Genomic DNA, 24436 nt, shown 5'->3' on the forward strand with positions numbered 1-24436 from the left:
TCAGGAAAGGATGAGAGAAGGAGGCAAGCGGCGGGACACTGGGTCTGCTTCTGTGCCTCAGCATTAGAGATGAGACATATTAGCCTCAATGTCTCAGATAACCCAAGTAAGTAAGGAGTTGATGGAGAATTATACATGTTCATTGCTCTAACGCCTTCAATGTGAAATTTTGTAGCTATCTACATCCTGATGAGGAATCAAGGATCAGAGAATGTATTAACGGTATGTCCACATATTGTACAAGTGAATCAGGTGTTTGATAATTGATATTTTATATTTAGAGAGAGATTTCATTTGTCATCCCATTCTGTTTTTATGACACCTGTGATGTCTCAGCGACTTGATGAATAAACTAAATAAACTGAATATAAAACATGTAGGAAAAGTTCCCTTATGATATATAGAAATAACAAAATGTGTGATATTTGAACTTCAGTTAACAATGATCTTTTTTCAATGGATGTCTTTTATATCCACACACAGCTGCATGCAACTTTACGCCACAGGGAGGGAGCGTGTGTAGTCTACCTGCCCCTTTAAATTCATTGTTTTCAATCATCTTTCGGAGAGCCCCCAGGTGAATTTGTCTTTGTTTGTGTTTATGTTACTTGAGATAGGTAATCCATCACAGTGAACAGCATGCCATCCTTTATTTATGTCATAGTAATGTCGTTGTTGCATGCTAATGAAGTTGACACATTAGCAGCAGTTCCACTCATAAACGAGGATTATGAAGACTAGAATTTTAAAGCAGTATATTTTTGTGCTTATATGTCACTGAAAATATAGAGCTTTTTTGTATAAAAAAATTAATTATTTATGAAAAATATTTAAAAAAAATGTTTAAGTGTCAAACACATGAAGACACCGAGCAGATGAGTAAACATTTCTACTGTTCAAGACCGTGTCTCATTTTGGGTTAGAAAAGAAAATTAAGTCTTGTTTCTAAAATAAAAACCCAACTGCAGCTTTTTGATGAGCTGCTTAAATACGCGATTCAAAAGACAGACCATCATTATTTAAGATATTTGTAATGTGGAACCGACTCAATTACATTACCCGGAAAATAGTAATAGCTGGATGATTTAGTGACCTGAGAATTAGAAGAACACCAAAAGTTGAGTTTAGAGATCAGCAGTGACATAAAGTTTGCTGAACTATATTGAACCCAAATTTAAATAGCGCATAAACTTAGGCCTGGGCGTGGCGAGTAAACGACACGAAAATGAGAAATACTCACCTGCAAATATTTTGTATCAAAGCTATTCATACCAACAGCGATGCGAATTTGCGACAGTTGCAACACCTTTTCAATAAAAGGATAAAATTAGGGCTGCCAATCGATTAAAATATTTAATCACGATTAAAATGAACCTTAAAGGGACATTTGTCAAGTATTTAATACTTAACAAATATGCTTGCTTTATGCAAATGTATGTATATGTGTATTATTGGAAGTCAATTAACAACACAAAACAATGACAAATATTGTCCAGAAACCCTCACAGGTACTGCATTTTGCATAAAACAATATGCTCAAATTAGGCTAGGCCTATATTTATTTATTTTTTCTCTATAATTTCACTTAAAACTGTTCACTTAAATACTCAGTACTTTCATCTGTATGAGTATACAAACGTAGGCTTTACCATGTGGTTATTTCATACAGACTATTTATTTACTGAATTACCAGAAAACATGCTATATCATGATACATATCGTAATCGATATATATATATATCGTGATTTAAGATTTTGGCCATATCTCCCAGCCCTGTTGTCAATTATTTCTATTTCAGATATACTGCAGACTTACATTTTGGCTTGAGCCAATCATCACTCAAGCCCCAAAATCAAGCTTTACTTGGTAAGACTTAATTTGATGTTGATCTTAGCTCACAGTAACCACGTTAGAGTGAAAAAGAATTGCAACTAAATTAATAACAAGCACTTAATGACAATCTCTAAAAAAAAAACAGACCGCTGGCTACATTTAATGGTACAACAATACAAAGTAAGTACAAAGTGTATGAAGTTAATGTGCTGTAATAAGCACTTACAAAAAGTTTTAGTAGTTGAATAAATTCTGCTTGAATAGCTGAGTGAATAATTTTAGCCTGTGAGTTGGCTGCAGCTCAGAATTTAATAACAACTTCAACCCTTGGATGACTCAGATAGTGTAGGTTAAACAAGAACTATTTCTGTTTTATTACTGTACACCATGCATTGTTTTTGTGTTCAGGAATATATATAATATAATCATGTTCTTAGAGCATTACTGTTAAACGTACAAGATGTCTTTATTCAGATGGAAGGTAATGTTTTGGCTATTTAAGCATTTAAATCATTCCTATGAACATTCTCCTTCGCACAGCACAATGCAAAGGACCGACCGCTTGGCTTCAGTGTTGACACTGTAGCTTCATCAGACCCCAAAGTGCATTACCAGCTCCACTCAAACCCTTTAATGAATCAACTCTGGCAAGAGCCATCAATATGAAGACACTGAATAATGCCTTTAGCGCAGACACTTAGCTTGTTACCCTTTCCATTCTATAAGTGCTGATTGAGGAAACGGAGGGAATAGCTGCAGTGCACAGGTTGCTCTCATTTCAACCTAAAATGCATTTATGGTTAACAGGATTTGTGTCGTGTGGTTATTAATATATAAGCCTGGAAACAGTGTAACATAAAATGCCTTTGCAACACATATTAAGATTTGTTGCGTATACTGTAAATTGATCCATGAAATGTTACACCAGTTTTTCTGAGCAGGTCTCTCACTGACAACAATAGCCGTACATGCTCAAGTTACTTTCTACTCTTTGTATTATAGATGATGTCTGTTCATTTTCCCTTTTTAATTATTCAATTCAGTCAAAGGAGGCAATTACATTAATCATCACTCATATTATTACAGGAATTGGTGGCCAAAATGTCCATGTATGGCCATGTTTCTATATTAAATTAAACTTTGATGTAATTTACATATACTTGTGTAAGACCTCTTGAAATGGAAAGTGAAAGCAGGCCTCTTTCAGCCAAGAGTTCGCTGAGTCATGACAATTCATCCTCACAGCCACTGACGCTGGTGTCTTAGCGGCTGCAGAGTAAAGGCGGAGCGTTGCACTGTGATTTATTGAGTGGGCCTACTGCAGAGGGAAGCAGGGAGAGTAAAGTGCTCTCACCTGGAAAGTGAGGCTCACTGTGGTCAGGAGAGATTTTTCCTACTCGCATTACTGTAAAAAGAGCCAATGAGGTCTGAATGATTGCATATTCATGAGCGGATGAATGGACAGTCGCAGGAATCGTGTCTGCAGAGCTGATTTCCTTACCAGCGTTGAATACATGAATGGACAAGACAAGTGTGCAGGTGGTTGGAGCGCTGACCACTTCCTCTAAATAATGGACATGTGTACACTACAGAGGACAGTCTGCAGTATCTCTCTCCTGCACATTCAGTTGAGTGGCTGGGACATGCCCCTGTAAACTGCCTGAACACACTCTCAGTGTGAGGGCACTCTGCAAGTTTCCGTGTTAACATATGTACAGTGCAGCTCTACGGACCCGACACTCCCTCTCCCCTGTGCACACCGAGCTTCGTGAGTTGAACAGGGCGAGATAACTTGTGTGCCATTTTTCATGTCATATCCCAGATATGCATCACCTACCGCTAAATGTAGGGTGTGTTCCCCATCTCATGCTTGGATTTTTTTTTGACATAATGCAGGCACTCAGTTCTACACAGTGAAAATGTTCAATCTGGACCACTTCAGGGATAATAATAAACTTAAACACAAGGATTTTACAGCACTCTGTCATGCTGACAACCTCTGCACACAACTCTAAGGCCTTAAGGGTGCTCACCAGGGATGCAGCATTTCCAGGCTTTTACATCTCACGGTCCTCTTAAGTCTCCTCTGATCTCATCAATTTTACTGCAAGCTCCTCTTTATGGCTGGCTTATACCTTTTGTCCTTTACTCAGTGAAGCCTGTCTTTAAAGCTATCCACATAGCCTGACTGCAACTCAGTCAATCACAGCAAATTTTCACAAGTGTATCTATTTATGTGACCTATATGACCTGAAGATTAAGGCTGTCAATTGATTGAAATATTTAATCGCAATTAATTGCATGATTGTCCATAGCTAATCATGATTAATCGCAAATTAATCACACATTTTTTAATCTGTTCAAAATGTACCTTAAAGGGAGATTTGTCATGTTTTTAATACTCAACATGGGAGTGGGCAAATATGTTTGCTTTATGCAAATGTATGTATATATTTATTATTGGAAATTAATAACAACACAACAATGACAAATATTGTCCAGAAACCCTCACAGGTACTGCATTTAGCATAAAGAATATGCTCAAATCATAACATGGCAAACTGCAGCCCAACAGGCAACAACAGCTGTCAGTGTGTCAGTGTGCTGACTTGACTATGACTTGCCCCAAACTGCATGTGATTATAATAAAGTGGGCATGTCTGTAAAGGGGAGACTCGTGGGTACCCATAGAACCCATTTTCATTCACATATCTTGAGGTCAGAGGTCAAGGGACCCCTTTGAAAATGGCCATGCCAGTTTTTCCTCACCAGAACTTAGCGCAAGTTTGAAGCTTTATTTAACCTCCTTCACGACAAGCTAGTATGACATGGTTGGTACCAATTGATTATTTAGTTTTTCTAGTTTCATATGATGTCAGTATCTTCACTCTAGCTTTAAAACTTAGCCCGCCACAACCTAAAAATCGCAAGTTTTGTTAATGCGTTAAAGAAATTAGTGGCGTTAAAATGATTTTACCTTAACGTGTTATTGTTGCGTTAACTTTGACAGCTCTACTGAAAATAAATGCATTAATAGTAAAGAGTGCATACTATTAAAATGCTGAAATAACCCAGTTTGAAAAAGAAGAAAACTGTGGTATTTTAGACCATTTTTATTCAGGGTAAAATGTTGATTTTCCAAAGATGATATCAATTAGGCCGGCTATAAAATGCCCAGAGTGAACCGTGGGATGCTTCGTGGACTTCCTTTGCCAGCCTCAGAATCACAGTGTGAATCCAGGTCTTCTGATGGCACTGGTGACAGGTCTCATTTTAAATTAATGCTGGAGCTGTTGGCGAGATTTTGCTCTGCTGTAGGTCTTAATTTAATCGGGGCAGCGGTGCTGGAGATATTCTGCCGCTGCTCCATGATATGATCTTTATTTGGAATTAAGAGAAAGCCGCTGGACAGGAGTGTCACTGCAACATCATTGTTTCATTGCACCATATGTCTTCCCAGATGCCTTCGACGTTCGCTCATGAGAATCAGAGAAAGGGCTTCACACGAAGAAGCAGAGAGTACACACGCAAAGACCAATTATTTTGTAAACAAAGGGTCTATAGATAGTTATGTTGGCACAAGTCGTTCTAATTTTAAACATTCTGAGAGGCTGAACATTATTAGTGCTGAAAAGGAACACAGTATGTATACATGACTTCATGCATCTCCATACTGAAAGTGCACAATGTAGCATGAATCCTTTGTTTTCCTGAAAAGAGCCTCTGTGCATTAGTCTGATCTCAGCATGCACATGTTCTTCTCCGTCAATCCCAGAATACCAGCAGACAATGCCCTCTTCAGCTGCCCCGAAGAAAATCTGCTAAAAGCAATAAAGGCAGTGGAGTAAAACCACGCAGAGCCCCTGTTATACTTGTCATCCTTATCATTCCACCCCACTTATTCCAGATAATAACAAATTACTGCCTGTGTCACTCAAGAGATCTGACTTTGACCGAGAATAAAAGTAATTATGTTGCTTCACAAGATGTTCCTGATGAACAATCCTGGAGAGCAAAAACAGACACGGGAGTACATTAATGTCTGTTCCACGTGTGCGAGGCCACTTACACGCATGCACCGTTACTATTCATTACTATTCAGAGCTCGCCTGGAAGCAAAGAAGAAGAAACGAGTGAACGAGGCAAAGATACGACATTAAATGAATGATTCCCCAGGCAAAACAAAACAGCCCCAGAGTTTGTACCACTTAATAGCTTTCCTGCTTCTGTAGCCGGGGGTCCAGTCTGTTCACAGAGCACAGAAATGGCTCGAACAAAAGATCATGAATGCACCTCTGAGATGAAGTGTCAACAGCAGGGTTTCCATGAATGTGGCAAAGGTTAAGTGCACAGCTTTTATATGTTAAAACAACACAGGAGGTGCTGCACTTAAGAGTGGCAGGTTCTTAAATAGAATATTATGTAATAAAATACTGACAGGAAGTGTTGTACTGTACTATACATTTTGAACATGATGATAAAAACACCATCAAAAAATCTTACTGTAGCAGGAATGAGTTGTCAAATTAGTTTAAGCTGACATGTAGGAAAATAGTGGTTGCTATTCATATTTCCTCAGTGATTTGCGCCTGAGTTCAGAGTCTTCAAAAGCATGTTTACTTCTCATCTTTGACAGTCTGAAAGGCTGTAGATTTTAACACCACTGTACATTCTTAAAGTTTAATGTTATGAAATATACAGTGACACACATGTATTCCTTTAAAAAATAATGAAGGAAATATAGGATCTCATTTCTGAACTACAGGATGAGCAGATGAGAAAACGGAGCAGCACAAAAGCACAAAGAGCTACTCTGGTTATTTACAGATTAGGGCTGCGTACCAACCAACCATGTCATGTTAACTTGACGGGAAGAACGCTAAATAGCGCTCCAACGTTACGCTAAATTTTGGCAAAGGGGTCCCTTGACCTCTGACCTCAAAATATGTGAATGAGAAGTCTGAGATGAACAGAGTGAAAACTGCATCTTATTAGATAGAACAGATGTTGACAAACTGCATAATCTGCATTTGAAAAAAAGGTAATAAATCACAATATATCGTGATGTATTTTATCACAATACTCACAATACCTCTGCATTACCTCTGCATTATATGTTTCTTCTAAGTCCATATTTCGATTCTATTTCATATTTGTGATATTTATTGTATGAAAAAAGGAGAAAAAGGATGCTTTTCATGTGTGTTTTGGCGTATGCAGAGGATCTAGCGTGGATATGGTGGATAAAGCACCCTCAGCACAGAGCAGTCGCCAGTTTGTCTCCATTTTGTTAACAAACCACAAATTGAACATTGATCCCCTGCAACGTGCCATTGAACTGAATATTTCATCTGTTTTATTTCATTTTAGAAAAGGTAGTGTGTACTTTACTTGACATGTATGCAGTTTTAACGTTTACATGACAGAGGGGCACTTTCTTGCACAAGCTATTTTAAACTACATGAGCAAATCTCAGCAGAACAATAATGTCTCATAACATTACATGTTTAATTTTTTTAGTTTTCTGTCGTCCGGAAGGCTTCCACTCACGCTCAGAGAAGCGCAGTCATTTTGTACTTTGCCAGTAAAGTATACGACCAGCCATGTTCTATTTTCCTGTCAAGCCATTACAACATCATTATGTGTGCTCTAGAAAGCATGCCATGCTACTTAAATATTGAATGAGTTAAGGAATAGCACACCAGTATCTTGCTTTCATGGAGCTATCAGGGAACCCATTCTGTCTCCAAATGTGTTTTTCACTGTAGATAGCGTTCGCTATGGTTGAGGGTACAGTAAGTATTACTGCGGGTCTATTTTTAGAAAGGCAATTTCAAAGTTTACTGTGTGCATACGCATGCACATGGCCAAGTGTTTAAATGGAAGTGTCCTTATGTGTTAAAGGGTGTGTGTGTTGCTTTGCTTAAGGGCTTGTTGTTTGTGGGTTCAACAGGCAGCGCATACTCTCATATTCTCCATAGGGGAAACTAGCTGTGTTGCTCTCCATTTCCATACCTTCAGGCTCAACCGACACTGAGTTACTCAGACGTGAAACCAGGAACTTCACATCTTGAGAGGCAAATAACATGTCAATCTAATAACTTTCCCCCCAGTTTAGTTATTTCACGGTCAGTTGGAACCGCCTGCATTTAGATTCTATCCCAACACAACCCCAGTTAGTGATTCCTCTCGCTGTGTTATACAGACATTTTATTCAATATTGTTGGCAATTATGCCTCTCTGATTCTACATCATAGTGGACCTTTCAAAGAGCAGCGATACTTTTAGCCAGTCTGCTGCTCGCTAACTGAGCAGTCTGTTGCTTGTGACTGTGCAGCATGCTCCAAAAGATTGGTTGTGCTTTTGTACACCCTCCTCCACCCCGGCTGCCGCGCTTTTAAGTGCTGCAAAGTAAGGTACTCCTTGATTGGCAGCTCAGGATCAGTGGAGTACATAACAGGAGATGTATTCACCAACTAAACCCTGTCATCATGTCAGAATCGTCTAATAGACCGAAGCGTACCAGGCAAGGTGCAAACCATGTATACAGTTATAGAAAAGCAACACTTCTGTCACTTTTTAACAACACTGAGATTTATTTCTGTCGTTTGGCCACTGGCCAACGGATGTTCATACATCATTTTACAAGATAATTTAACCCTGTCAGTGTTGTCGGCTTGGTTTTATAATCATGAAGGACATTGAATGATATGTTTTGACATCAATGTACAGTAGGATGCAGAGCACATTCTTCATTTTTATGCCCCACCAACGTGACTGATGCTTTCTTTTTTCTTATATTTACAAAACAGAGTAATTTGAATTTAGATACATTTTGAAGCTGGACACCACAGGAAGCTGTGTACAGCGTGACATAGCCCATGGTGCCAAGGTCAATACATTTGTAAGGACACTTTCTCTAAATTGCTGCTGGTTGTTGGTAACACCTGATGACTCCCACTAGAGGCAGAGGGAGAGCTGGAGTCATATCTTTATGTGAACACTTTGCATCAGCTTCACAGTTGCATCCAGTAAATTTAAACCGCTTTCATTTTCCAAATAGTTTCCTCAAAGCTGGGCTCAAAATTTTCTATTTAACTTTCCTCCACCTCCCTCTGAAGAAATGTATGAGTGAGTGTCTGCTTCCTTTTCCAGGAGATAATTCAAATATGCATGTGTTTTCAAGTTTTCAAGCAAAAATGTCAAACATTTGATGTTTCCAGCTTCTCAAATATAAGAATATGCTTATTTTCCTTGTCTTACATTAGAGTAAATTAAATACCTTTGGGCTTTGGACTGTTGTTCAGACAAAACAAGACATCTGAAGACGCCTAATTGTGACTGTTTTCTGATGTTAGACCAAACGCTTAATCAATTAATTGAGAAAATAAACTGTTTCATCAATAATGAAAATAATTGTTTGTTGCAGCCCTTCAAAGGATAACATCAAGAGGGATTGGTTAGTGCTGATGATGGCCAAAATAACAGTGTGTATAGACCGTCTAAGCCATTACATATCCTCCTAACAATAATAGCTTTAATAGGTTGCATACATTATGCATACTACTGTTAATGAGGGTAATATTGTCAAATGTATCAAACAGCAAATTAAGGGAGTGCAGACTTTAGTGTCCATGGTAAAGCAGGGGAATGGAAGAATGCAACCTCTTGGTTGATTTCTTAACACTTATTGTCGAGAGTAAGTGAGCAGTCTGGGTCTGAAAAGTGAAGCCAATGCTGAAGTTCCTTAAACTTGTATTCTTTCTAATAGCCAGCAGGGGGCGACTCCTCTGGTTGCAAAAAGAAGTCTGATTGTGTAAAAGTCTATGAGAAAACGACCCTACTTCTCACTTGATTTATTACCTCAGTAAACATTGTAAACATGAGAATGAATTTGAATTTGAGGTTAATGTTGTGCGGCTACCTTACACATGTGACAAAGGGACAGGAAGTGAATTTTATTGTGAAAGGTTCTGTTCTGGTTGCCGTTGTTAAGGGGCCGACTGATTGTCGTTGTCATGTCGTCCTTGAAATGGGGTTATTGTCAGAAAGTAAAGTAAAGATAAAGATAAGAACAATGAAGACTAAAGATAGCCACTAGTAGTCAATATGCCAAACTCGAGGCTTCAAAACGGCAGCCCCCAAACCAATGGGTGACGTCATGGTGACTGAGTCCACTTCTCATATACAATCTATGATCTAGAGACGGTGTTTTTTTTGTCAGTTCTGGGCTACTGTAGAAACATGGCAGCCGGCTCCATTGTTCGAAATATAGAGGCTGTTACTCTGAAAACCACTTAAAGCTGAAGTAGGTGAGATTGGAGCAAATATGATTAAAAAGAGTAATTTTTATAAAACGGTCACTGTATCGTGACAGTAGTTCATTAAACAGGTAACCTGGAAAAAAATCCTGTGCCTCTGTGTCCTCCGGTGCTCCTAACGGCATCTGGAAGATTTCACAGAACGGAGGAAAACAAGCAGTAAGAGCTGATCTGAGGTCTGCTGTCCAGCTACCGTCTATGAGAGCCGGCTGTCAATCACTCGCAAACTCCGACCAAACGGTCAAACTAGGCAGCGCTGATCAAATATGAATCAATATTATGTTACGTTAATACCTATTTCTCTCCTCAGATGTTTTCAGAATCATCTTGTAGTGCACGGTTTAGCTGTAAAATGAGAAAGTTTGGGACCCAGCAGCCAGGTTGAGATCAGGTTGAGATGGCTCGAAGGAATGCCAAGTTCTGGTCACATGACCGGAGCACAGCCAATAGGAACGCTCTCTCAATGAAATGACCTGTGATTGGTCAAAGTCTCCCATCTAAAAACAGAGCCATGATGAGGTGCAGAAGTCTAGTTATCTCTCAGGAAACTTGAATTACAATATGCTGAAAGGTTATTATGGAATTTTTGCCCAGTGATGCCAAATATATATTCTGCCTACTGTCACTTTAAGCACACTAATCTCTTCAATTAATGAAGGGGCACAACAAGTTTGCCTTTTTTACACAGGAAGATGAGGAGGGCACACATACATTGACTTGGGGTCACTTCTTTCCTGAATATTTTAACTGCCTTCTTTATTCAAATAGATTGTACACGACCAGTGTTGAATAGTAAATCTAAAATCCCCCTCCAAGCATCCACTTAGGACAGTAATAGCACAGATCAAACAAAATTAACTGAAACATCCTTTATGCACAATAACTAAATATTGCTACACTGTGACGGTAGTCATCTCATAGAAAGTTGACGTGGGACAGAATAAATTGGCAGTGATTTAAATTCTGAACAGTTGCGTCAAGCTGTGGATTCCAGCAAGCTATTTTTGTCCTCATATCCATGTGCGCTCTTCTGCACGTCAGCAGCTGGGCAGAATCAGTCAGATCGGTGCCAGTGCTCAACCTTTCAATGCTCTGGGTCAGCATCCTGGAGATGTGCCAGAAACTCCAGCTCCTCAAGACCATATGGGGTCTGTTCCTCCTCACCACCTCCACTCTTCCCCTCCTGCACCCGCTCCTCCAGGGCTGCAACCTGACCCATCCTCACGTACATCATGTCTTATGAAAAGCAACACAAAAGAGGAGAGGTTTTGCACAGCAAGAGTGTTTCTGTTCAAAAGAGAGAGCATGCTGTATGGATACTGCTCCTCTTTTCCATATAAAGCAGCCAATACGTCACAGGAAAGATTCACTGTTTACTATTATGAGTTAGTGTCAGTCAAATCTTAAATTATCACAAGAAAACAGTTTATTATAACATGAAATTGAGTTGTGGTTCCATACAGTGTTACAAAGTAAGGTGTTACAGACCTTATAGTAGTAACATTATTTTAAGAAGGTTAATTCACACACACGGTTTGTACGATATCTTATAAAAGCTATTCTTCATTTTTCATGTGTTTTTCTATGAACGCGTTAATTTCCACTTGTTACATGCATACAGAATAAAATTCTGTCTTCACAGGAAACAATTTAGTTAGGTTTAGGCAACAAAACTACTTGGTTAGGTTTAGGAAAAGATCATGGTTTGGGTTAATATAACTCTGGAAGTGGCGTAACTTAAGTGCAGAAGTTCAGTGACAAAAAAAGGACAAAAACAAAAAAGTCTAAATTGACTTTTGGTTTATCCTTCTGCACCGACTCCATGGTGGGCGCCAACATGACCCATCTTTTGATATTCTTTTATGCTCTTTGTGCAAAGCAAATTGCCCTAAGGGGCAATAAAGGTTTCATTCATTATCTGATGCACAATAACATCCATGAAGAATAATTGTTTTCTTCCTTAAAATGAGCTCTTTTTTATATTGAAATCCCTTTTGGGGGGAAATTATTGAGCAATCTGTCTGTTAAAGGGATAGTTCAGGTGTTTTGAAGTGGGGTTGTATGAGGTACTTATCCATAGTCAGTGTATTACCTACAGTAGCTGATGGTCAGCACGACCCCAGTTTGGAGAAGCAGACGGAAGCAAAGCAATGTACTGCCGTGGACAGGGGAAGCAGCAACACGTATTTAGCCACCTAACAAAATCAATATCCGTTTAAGTGTACGCTATATTTAGAATATTTTCACCGCTTTATCTTGCCGTCAGACGGCCCCTTCCAACGGGGAACTGAACTGAAACTTATCTATGCTAAAGCCACCAGACTCAGTTGACAAAAACGGTATAGATAAGTTTAATTTCAGGTGAGTTCCCCGTCTGAAAATATTCTAAATATAGCGTACACTTAAACTGATATTGATTTGTTTGGTTTTTTTAATGTAGGTGGCTAAAATACTTTTTGCTGCTGCCCCCGTCCACAGCAGTATATTACTTTGCTTCCGTACGGTAATTCCTGCATGTTTCTCATGCAACCCCACATCAAAACACCAAACTATCCCTTTAAAGCCCGCTGGGGGGAAAAGAAATGTTCTCTCTTGGTTAAAGCATGGCAGGCAGGGGCAGCTGCAGGACTGACCCTGCCAAGGACAGAGAGCTTCCCATGTCTGTTCAATGCCGTAAAATGGGTCATTGAACAGCTAAATGGAGTCATTATGATGAGTAATTAAAAGAATACTGCTGAAGACTCCCAAACTGGCCTTTCTCTTGGTTCCGCTGCTTTTTGTGTTGTCACGGGCCTTTGCTGAAAGGCAGCTGCCTTGGGCCACTTAAACTATCACCCCTTTCACTGGCATGCAAATAGCAGCCTTAGCAGCTAATTGAATTGCATTATCTATTGTCCTCTCATTTACTGAGAATCTAGCCATTTTGCAGATTTCCATTACCGATTGTTGGAGATTGAATTTTGCCGGTGCTTTCCATCTGATACGGCATGTCATACACTCTGAATCACAAGGGATGAGAACACAGAATTGTTTCATTAGAGCAAGAGGAGTAATGTGAATACTGATTGTGCAGTAATCTGGAGCTTGTCGTGCAGATATTAATATGTACTGTATGTAGGTGGGAAAATTGCAGCTTTGCATCACTGCATGCTGTAGAGACTCGTTAAACAGAAACATAAAAGCAAGAGCGAAACATGGATAAAAGATGAGGAAATCATGTTTCATTTCTATTTCACTTATTGTAGTGAATACAAAACATCCATCTCTCTTTAGCGCAAAGCTTCTCTTTCTCTTTTATATTAACTTCCAATAAAAATGCATGAAAATGTGCGCATGCAGCCTCCCCCGGGCGGTGTGTGCAGCACATTCTCATTCACTTTACAGGGAGTCATTAAGATGATAGGGGGGGACTGATGTTTGATTAATTAGTAAAACTAACTTTGGCAAGACCGGACACTGAAACAGAGGATTTCATTAGCTTTCGCTTGCTAGATAAGGTTAATGAGGTGGTTCCGATTTTTGAAAAAAAATGAGAGAAAAAAGGAGCGTTCATGCTGCTGAATTCATTCCGGAGACCGCAATGCCAAAAGAAGGTTATCCTGTGAAGAAGCAGCTTTTTATTACATGCCCCATTAAGACTGGTCTCCATGGATTAGATTCAACATGTTGGCTTAAATACCTGGCTGTTATATGAAACTTGTCAACATACAAAATCCATCCACTGGTACCAGGTTGCTCATAAACAAACCTCCCGATAGAAAATTAATATCTTTCTCTATCATTTATTTTTTTCCTCAGAGGTCAAAAAAGAGAAATCAGTGAACATCTGTACTGCTGGAGGACACCAGGGATGCTTTCTCACACCGGGGACTTCAGCCTAGATTCCAGAGGTAAATACAGGTCTTTCTTTCGCTTGTAACTTGAGTCAACTGCAGCTCTGCATGAGCAAACACACCGTAAGAGGATCACAGAGAATCCACCGCTAATCCACTGGTCAATACACATGACAAGTACAGTGCCAAAGACAAGTCACTCAAAGGACATGTCATCCTCAGAGTGGACAGGCTGAATATCACACACAGTGGATACGTGTTGTGTTCAGGTTTCCCTGTTTCTACCTCTGCTTTTTCATTTACAATATGTCAGCACCGGAAACTTATTATAGGATTTAGAAGGTGAAGTCTTTTAATAGGCTACTTGTATTTTTTATTCATGAAACCTTAGTGGGCGCTTTAGAAAAAAAATTCTTTAAATGTTTGTTTTCTAGTTCTATTTTTACAACCCACCTCATCAGAGGACATTACTTTATTATTTATAGCAATTATTGTGCTAAAAATGTTATTTCTCCTCTTACGATTCTAATCTTTCTGTCTTTTAAATGATTTAATCACTAGCTAAACTAGGCGTCGTTCTCTCGGACGGATAAAAATGAAAAATGCTAAAATGATGTGTGCTTATGTTGCTAATCGCTTGCTTACATTGCTTACATTTACATATAATTAATGTTTCACAAAACAAATATTTTTTTTGGCTGTGTAAATACTGATACATTCTCATTGAGTATGTAATTGTATGCTATATATGTATGATTGAATTTGTGCTCATTCAAAGACAGTGTAATGAAATGTTTAATGACTTTAAAACAGCTCAGTTATTTTGTTTATAATGAAGAGGTCTTTGTTTCCCTGGCACAAAAAGGGGAATAAATAACAGCAAAAACATCTGGATCGGTTATCGTCCAAATTGTTATTTTAAACATCGGTATCGGCCCGGAATTTTGCAATCGGTGCATCCCTAATCAGAGTACATCAATTATTTCAGTCAATTTAATAAGTTTATCACCAGCCTTCTGCCAAAGAGATACTAGGTCTGCATATGGGCATAAATAAGTAAAGGGAAGCTTTCATATATTACCCAACATATGATCCTTTTCAATATCTTTTACAGAAGTTTCTTTCGTTTGCTTTGTTCTGTCCCGCTTTCTTTCCACCGAGCAACAAACTAGTACTTGCATGGCTGATGTGTTTATAGTGACGGGAAGAGTATGTACACACTGAACGATTAGTGCTAATTAAGAGGCCATTCACAAAAGGGACGCGGCCGTAGAAATTTAATCATCCCTGACTCATTTTCTTGGAATACATTTTCATAACCTGCACAACCTTTCTATTTAACCGACTCACTGGTTACTCAGTTAGTCTGTCATGTAAAGCAGAGCAGATGGGGAGTGCCCCGTGGCTTCATTAAGGCACATGTCAGCAGCAGTAGAGTTTCTTCTAAATTTAACACTTGCCGTAGCAGAAGAAAAAATAAAAATAAAACCATATGCTTTGAAATTTCAGCCCTACAGCCCTCCATGTCCTAGATGTATTTACATGAAAGTCATAGTAGGTAAATATTTCCACTTGTCCAATACTTAGCTCTATTAAAGTTAGCATGTTGGCATGTTAATAGTGTAAAGTAAAGCACAGCTGAGCCCGAGTAGCTGACAAAGATCAGCATTTACTGCCGTAAAAATCTAAAAAACACAAAGTTCAATCCAACAACTTTATTTTGGTGTGAAATGAGCATACACTCATGGAGCTGCTAGTGTAGCTATAAACTTCTGCTCTTTCAAAAAAAATAAAATAACAATAAATCCCAACTTGTTAATACTTGACTCGGCTGAAGTGAAGTGCCCATTAAACAAAAATGAAACTACACCAAAACAGAGAGATGCAATCTCAAAATAGAGAGGCCCCTGGAGAAGAATGATAATAACGACCATTCTGTAGAAACAAAGCTATGTAGAAATAATAAAAACACTTTCTCATGCTGCAGATAATGTATTCAGTGCTTCACGTAGCATCAGCTAAATCAGCTCGCAACAAGACATCCAGTACTTAAATGGATATTGAATTGGCTGTTTTAGTGTCATCACTAACCAAAGAAATATCATTGTTATTATATTTTGTATGCGTTTCTTTTATGTTTTCATCATTTTCAGTTTTTGTTTCAAATGGGAGCAGCTATTTAAGGCATTTTCATTTAACCTAAACTATAAGTTGAGAGACAATGAGCCTTTTGTATATCTTTTCTGTATATATTAAGGCATGTTTGGACAGACTTCAAGAAATAAAATCCCCAATTGGACACATCAAATGTGTGTTTGAGTGCTGGATCAATTGAATGGCTTTGATTTAATCCTCGCTGCCTTTCAAGTACGGCCAAAGGGATTTTTCTTATGTCGAACTGTCCAGAAATATTTCTGCTACACCAATTCTTAGAGTATAAATAAAAAACACATTATGCATGAGAAGCACAACAAGCCATACTATTTATTGCCATCCTTTTTATTGCTTGTTTTAGGAAAAGCAAGTTTGGCAACCCATGAAAGAGTAACAGCTAGGTTTTAACCGCTGTCATTAAAACTTAAGATGTAGTGCTGCTGCTGCTGCCGCTGCTGGTGAAAGTTAGTGACGAGTCTGTGAGCCCAGAGCTGGAGAGGGACCACAAAACTCCCAGTTTAATTATTTTATTTTAAAAAAAGAGTGTCCAGACCAATATTCTTTAAGGGGACCCATAATTCCTAGTTTCCCTGCAGAGATATGTGCCTGTAGTTCACTGATTTATTCAGGATGTGTGATGTGCGCTGCAGGCCACATAAGGCTACCAGTTCCACACCATTTGTGGAGTTTCACTCACAAAACTGTTACCAACAAATAAAAAGAATTTCACTCAAAAGTTTCAGGTCATGCTATCATAAATCAGCAGACAAAACCAAATGTAGTAGTGTCAGTAATGGTGTTAGAGGGCCCGAAACTATTTAAACAAACACTAATAGTACGGCTGCCAACGACGTGTCATCAGAGCAGCTGCAACAGAAGTAAAGAGGGAAGTTGGACGCTAAAAAATGTCTTTCTGAAGCAAACTGGTACATGATAATAATGCATGAGAGGCGGTCAAGAGGTTATAACAGTTACAGAGATTTTAGATGTGATAATCTTTTAGCCTACAGTAGGTGATGTTACACTGTTGGGTGCAACAGAGGATGACAGCGACCTGAAGAAAGATCCTGAAGCAGCTGTTGGAGCGAGAGAGTTTTCGTAGCAACTAGTGACGCACCTATCCATGTTTTTTTCAGTTCCGATCCGATTCTGATTCCTGAATTTGGATATCTGCCCATACCAATACTGATGCCGATACAGTACCAGAGCTCCTTCTGCATAAAATTTGCAATTTTGCATGAAATTTAAAGTGCCCCCTATCGCCCACTTAAAGCCAGAAAATCTGCATTAATAAATATACAACAGGCTACATTATTAATACCCGCTACAAGTAAATATTTAATGGTGTATTGAAAGCATCGAGAGTGACCCTCACCGTCCATTTAAAGAGCTGAAAGACCGTCACTGTTATAAAAGAAACGACAGGCTGCATTTGCCTCGTTGAAAGCCGGAAGACTGTCACTGTGAAAAAGACGGTAGTAATGTGTTTATGGGCCCTGGAGTTGGACTACCATCAACCCACGAGGTTCTGGGCTTGGAGTGGCAACTCGACCTCCGACACTAGCGTAGATAACTAGTTTCTTTGCAGCCGACCCCACATGGCCGGAAGGATATTCTCCACCATCATTACATTACATAATTTACATGGATCGGCACATGGATCGTGACATCAGTCCGATATCAAATGAGTGAATAACGTAAGTATCGGAACCCGATAACCAATATTGGATCGGATCAGTCCCGTCTCTACTAGCAACTACTGAATTGTGTAAATTGCTGTGATGAAATATGACAGTAAAAATGTGCCTATAAAATCTAAAAATCATCTCAGTAAATTGGCAAACCATGATGATGATGATCTGGTAAAGAGAATATTCATTTTGCATTAATTCTCTATTAGTCATACTACAGTCTGGGCCATTACATTTTACATTACAATTTTACCTACTGTAAGAGAATATTCAAAGTATGAGAAAAGAGGTGGCATAAAATCTCTTAAATCACATGTACGTGCCACATCAGGCTGATCTCATACACCGTTCGTATAGCTATACCTACGAAAAGTAAATGCATCCCACAAAATCAATTTTGTATGTAATCCACGTAATTGTGAACAAGGAAGTATGAAGAGCGACAGGGTCGTGGATGGGTCGGTCAAAAACCACCGGACTTTTGCCCAGGAGACCGGTGATTGTGTCCCTTGTGAAACTTGAAGTCAACGATGATTTATTTGTGACGTAACTTCCGTACTTAATTTACGCCACTTCCAGAGTTTTTTTTTAGCCAAACCACAATCTTTTTCCTAAACCTGAGTAGTTGTTTTGCCTAAACCTAACCAAGTTGTTTCCTGTGAAGATTGTAGTTTATTTTGAAATGACTGGAGCAGAAATTGACGCTGGATATTCGTAGAAAAATGCACAAAAAATGAGGAATAACTTTTTGTAAGATATCATACGAACCATTGTATGAGAACACGTTGGCAGCGTAAGAACCAATCTGTTCATAGTGGTTCTTTAGCAATTGTGATTTTGGTGTGATCGTCCGTCACTGATTTTTATCCCTCCATCACTTCTATGTTTTTCACGTTTACCTATAAAATCAGTACAGAAGTTGTCGTGGGATTCATAATATCATTTAGTCATTGATCACTGATGATCATTCTCTGGTCCAGGTCACAGCAGCTTTATCCCTGTCAAGCTGTATAATGCCAGCACCTCAGTCAACCTGGATTCCTAATTGATGACACTAGAGAAGAGTTATTTGAATGGATTACTGTAAAGAGCATCATGGATTAGCCTGTGAGAGACATGGATCCCGAGGGAACCTTAAATTGCTCACATAAAGTGATTATAAAACATCCGTATGGTAGGCAATTATTGGTCTCCCTCCTCATCAAAGGAATTTAACCCTTCTTCCGTGTTTGCTCAATCGATTCGACTCTTGCCTGTTACAGCTCATGTTGGCTGCAGTGGAGTTTGTTGGTGCCCAAGCAGTGCAATGATCGATGCCCTCAGGATGGAAAAACAACTAGTTGTAAATATAGCGAGCTGGTGGGAACACACGGCGAGTATATAAAACCAACCTGTCCTTTTAGGCAAGATCAATGCAACATACCACACCCTCCATGGCCGCGCAATCCATATTTAAAAGGCGAAATGGCTGGTTTACCCCTTCTTGATTAACGATTCATGTCATTACATTATTACTACGGTGTTCAATCAGCATAAAAGAAAATCCCACATAGTACCTCCTCAGTTTCCCAGAATTGAACTCATCCAACTGCCCTGCCCGCCCGGTCTGTCATCAGTCCTAATGTACTGTAATTTTTAGTGATCACTTTACTCATTTGATGCTCCCTCAGTCCATTAATTCTGTAATGAGAGCTACATCTACAAGAAATATGGTCGCCGTAAGATTAAAGGTTTTGCCCTATAGAAGATGATCAAAATCAGACCAAAAATGTCTTCAGTAAACATCCTGTGCATGCTCAAAACCCGCTGTGTCACTCAGTGTTCAAACCTCAGTGTCATTTATGAAACAAATATGATGTGCATGATAAGCTTTTCTTGTAGTAAAGTGCTTAACCCTTGTGTTTTGTTTACAGTCTTTACCTCCCCATGTTTGGGGTCTTTCAGATACCACTACTGTATGTGTGGAATAATAAATATATTTTTGCTTTTATTCTGACCTTATTAAAATCCAATATGTAGAAAAGTATTCAAGTGGTAATCCTTCCACTTGCCACACACTGTCAATACCGTGACAAAATACGGAAATGACCATAAAGCATTGTTATTTCAGCAAAATAAGGAACTATATCATGATTTATATGCAGGGTTTTTGTTAGAAATTGGTCAAAAACAATTGATAGGCAGGCTATATAAAGAAGGTGCTGACTGTATCTCAGACTCAGCCTAAATATCAGGGATTTAAAAAAAAAAAAAAATGTATTTAAGGAATAACTCTTTCAATTTGAGAGCATGACTCATTGATTTCACATTCAGGGTTTGTAATGCTTTCCCTCAAGACCCTCAAATAGTCCGTGCTTGCACTTGGATTAGCTCTGCTTCTGCTCAAACTGTATATGCTTGCACTCAGATATGTTGTTGCTTGCACAGATTTCCTGCTATCCAGCTTCAGATCCTTCTCCTCACATTCAGGCTGCTTCTGTGTGCTTGTGAAACATCTGCTCTCAGATATCTCCTCTACTCAGAGCCGGCCCTGACCAATTTGGTACCCTAGGCAAGATTTTAGCTGGTTCCCCCTACCTTTTGTGTGCTCACAAAGCGCACCCTGCCGGGTTCCTAAACAGTGTTATTTTTGTGCATACAGGATTGACAAAGCCTCTAAACCTGCTTATAATACAGCTACCATATTGACCTTGATTGTGAGACACCCCCCTTTATCCAGTTTATCCACGTCCGCCCTCCAGGGTTTCATTGTGTACTTCCCTTGCTTTCTTTATAACTTTTGGACATTAGAGATTTAAACGTGTCAGCAGATTTTCCCAGTCAAAAAGGGTCATTACCAGATAATGGAAACCCTGTTTATATGCTATAAGAGCTACACATGAACACATTTATATTCCTTCTGTTCACCAAAAAGTCATTCACAGGAAAAGAAATGTAATGTATGTTAGCCTACACAATGTTACTTTATTTCTGGACCAATTCTGTTGAAATTGAAAACTCAATTTGGGATTTAGGAGATATTTTGCTGCGTAAAAAGTACTATTTTATTAACACCAATCATAGACAAAGAGCACAAACATCCATTGTATTCATAAAATTAGGAAAAGTCATAAAGTATTGAGGTGATAAAACAAATATTTCATGTTAAATTGGGTCTGGGGTCTCCAGAAAACCAAACGGAACAATAAGAGTAAGTAAAAAAGTAAAAAATTAGAGCCCACAACGTATCTATACAACGAATACCTGTAAAAGAAGTAAAAATGAGACTCCAGGGATTGTCTTATGGAACCTTCATAAAACCCATACAGCAGGGTTAGTTCTTATAATGTCATCTCCTTTACTTTGATCAAATCCTATATTGTATTAATGAAGACTTGCACATGCAGCCAGGCTGTGACTTAGCGATGAGAAAGGCAATCATGGAGAAAATGAATGAAAGTTAAAATAGGGCTGCACAGATTTGACAGACAGCTGTCAGCCATTCATTACAGACTCCCTAATGATTTTTTTCCAAATCACTGATAGTGCTGCGCCACCTTTCTCAGCATGACAGGGGACTTTTCTCGAATCATGACACCTTAATTCTTCCCTCTTATTACATGCCATTCATTGAGTCAGACCTCAGAAGACAAAGGCTCTTGGGTACGTCTGTATCGTAGAATTAATCCAATAAAATTGAGAAAATCCATGTTTAATGCACGTGTTGTTTTAAAACACAGATTTTAGGCACGTTCCCTGAGAGAGGCATGAGGAGATAATTGAGGCTTTGGTTTATCGCCTAAAGAGAAGGATTAAAAAACAACGAGGCCACTCACCTTTAAGGAAGGATCTCTGGCCATCTGCTTTTGTTTCTTCTTGTCAAACGCTGTCCTTCATTTTTGTCATTTCTCTTTAACATTTACCTTTTAAACTAGTATGAGATTTCATAAAGATTGTTAATATAACAAAATAATATGGTGGTAAATGAGTCTTAAAAAGGCGAGTTTTTAAAAAAAAAATTTTCAGTATATCATCCCAGTGATGTTCCCTAATAATTCAAATCTGAAAATTGAAATTTTTGTCAAAGTATGTATTTTTTAGCGTCAAAATGCTGTTTTCCCAAGGCTTCTAAAAATGTTTTCCCACATGCCATGACGCAGGTTTCTGTATGATGACGTTACATTTAAACCCTGCCCACCAAATGTGGTTGTATGAGGTACTTTTAGTCAGTACCACAGTAATACAGTAACTTAGATGGCGGTCGGCATGCCCCCAGTTTGGAAAAGCAGGCAGAAGTACCGGCACGGAAGCTAAACAATGTACTGACGTGGACACCACGTTGGTTCAGATCCAAAAGTCACACTATAACACAAACAAACTAACTGATCAATGCAGCGGTAGACCAGCAACTCCTGTGTTCTGTGAAGTAAAATTACTGTTTTGTCAATGAAGTCCGGTGGCTTTGAAGAGAGCATAGATAACGGCTTCAGTTCCCTGTCGGAGAGGGCTGTCTGATGGCAAGGTAAAGCAGTGAAAATATTCTAAATATAGCGTACACTTAAACTGATATTGATTTTTTTAGGTGGTCCTATTTTAGGTGGCTAAAATAAGTTTTGCTGCTGCCTCCGTCCACAGCAGTAGATCACTTTGCTCCCATCCATCAGCGCTGTAACCTACGTCACTGCCTTTTGCTACCGACTGAGTGGGCTTTTCCATTTGAAAAACCTGGAAAAAAAACGCAGATGACCTTTAAATACATTTGATGAGCATGACTAAGCAAATGTTATGTGACTCACTGTTTATAATAAGGAGCTAAAACTGATGTGAAAACTACCAGGTCTCAGGTACAGAGGCTTCAAATGGCACTTTGAATTTTGTTTAGTGATTTTCTTAAGAAGTTTTCTTTGGTCTGAAAGATAACAAGATTGCAGGAGATGAGATGCTCAAATGAGAAAACTGTTACAGCATCATTTTATCACAGTATCATTTGATAAACCATTCGCAGGTACTCATTTTATTAGCTTTTAATCTCTCTGCCTCATGTCCTCCGTTACAATGTTATTTCCCCCATCACTTTTTAATGATGGTAAAAAGCATTATCTATAATTTCCATCATATCCTGCTGTGTTTTGTTAATTCTATTTAACAGGAAGTGACCTCATCATTTCAGGATTGATTTATGTGTTTTTCATTGCCACTGTGCTTCTTTATTCCCCTATCCCTTTTGAAAGATAGCACTACAGCTGAAAATTGCACCTCAAATGGATTATAGATTCGTATCAGTGTCTGGCTGTCCAACTTGGGCGGTAATGTGTCAAAGTATCCTTCATCCAGTGTGTTTTGAAAACCTAGTTGAAGGCGTAATAAATCTACTACATGAAAACAGTATATTAGTGATATGAGTGATGTGAGTAAATCAGTCAATAAGTTTAATTTATCCATATCACAGACATCAGTTGTCTCCAACTGTGTGCGATCAAGATTCATGTGTTTCCACATTTACTGCACAGCAGCTGCATTTACTTATTAGTTCACCTTCAGCAAGTGAAAGGGAATGAAGCGATTAAATCAACAGATTGTACCAGTTGTAATACCCTGATACCTGAATACACACAGCTGTGGTTGTTTCATGAATAAAGACCACTGACTTCCATGTACAGTGACATCATTACTACAAGGCCAAGGTTACCGTGTCCATACAAGCTGACATGAACACACTGCTTTAGCCACACGCACATTTTAATTATTGTAGTGAATATTTCTTGTAGATAAAGGGCATAGTTATCAATGATAGGGGTGTAAAATGACATGTAGGTGTGAGGCTATTGGAAAACGTTATTGATGAAAAGAGAATCTGATGCTGAGGCTATGTGATGACAGGTATGTTGAAGGTGAACAAACATAAAATACATAAATCCCAGCGAGTTGGAGCAGAGAAGCAATAATACATCAAATCTATATTAAAAAAAAATATCTCAAATACAGTATATATATATATATATATATTAAAATTTAAATGTTGTAAATTTAGATATACTAGTGCAGTGCCCGTTTAGAGCGCATGCCTGTTTGGAGCGGGCCAATTTCTTTGCCCCTCGTTTGGTCCCCGTTGTTGAGAACCGCTCATCGCTCATTGACTCCAGGGAAGTGAGGAAGAGTTTGGTTGTAACATGCTTGACTCAGTCCGCAGAGCCCTGAAGCCCCGCCCCCCGCTGCTGTACAGCGACCGACAGACTGTGTTTGTGTGGCGGCGGTGAGTGTGGGGTTGTCGGTGGCGTTATAACTGCGAACGTAGCTGTGCAGAGTGTGTGCAGTTGATTTGACGGTGAATAAATACTACAACTCCTCATACCCAACAAAGCTCCCGTATCTTGCAACCCCGGCTCAGACTCACTTAAGGTGGGCTGTTAATGTTGACCAGCTATTCACCTTTAAGTGACAAGCCGTTCCTCTGAGTTTTGCTCAGCTTTTTAGCTATTTTTTAATATTTCTTTTAACCGTTTAACCGATAGCATTAATAAGTTAACGGTTAACAGTTAATTATTAACATCACTACCTGATCGAATCAGGTGAATTAATGTATAAACAGCTGAAATCAATAGCTAAACGTATTGGATAAACAGC

The 24436-nt window shown here is 38.9% G+C and overlaps 1 protein-coding gene across 1 annotated transcript in view; it reads left to right on the top strand.

Annotated features, from left to right (window-relative positions):
- The window catches only part of elfn1a (extracellular leucine-rich repeat and fibronectin type III domain containing 1a), an 86438-nt gene that overhangs the window by 42988 nt on the left and 19014 nt on the right, over positions 1-24436 (top strand). The window contains exon 2 of the mRNA XM_074656062.1: positions 13954-14045. The gene's annotated coding sequence lies outside the window, so the exon portion shown is untranslated. The remainder of the gene's footprint in view (positions 1-13953; positions 14046-24436) is intronic.

Source organism: Sebastes fasciatus, chromosome 13 (genome assembly GCF_043250625.1).
Source record: "Sebastes fasciatus isolate fSebFas1 chromosome 13, fSebFas1.pri, whole genome shotgun sequence".
In the NCBI taxonomy this organism is placed as follows: domain Eukaryota; kingdom Metazoa; phylum Chordata; class Actinopteri; order Perciformes; family Sebastidae; genus Sebastes; species Sebastes fasciatus.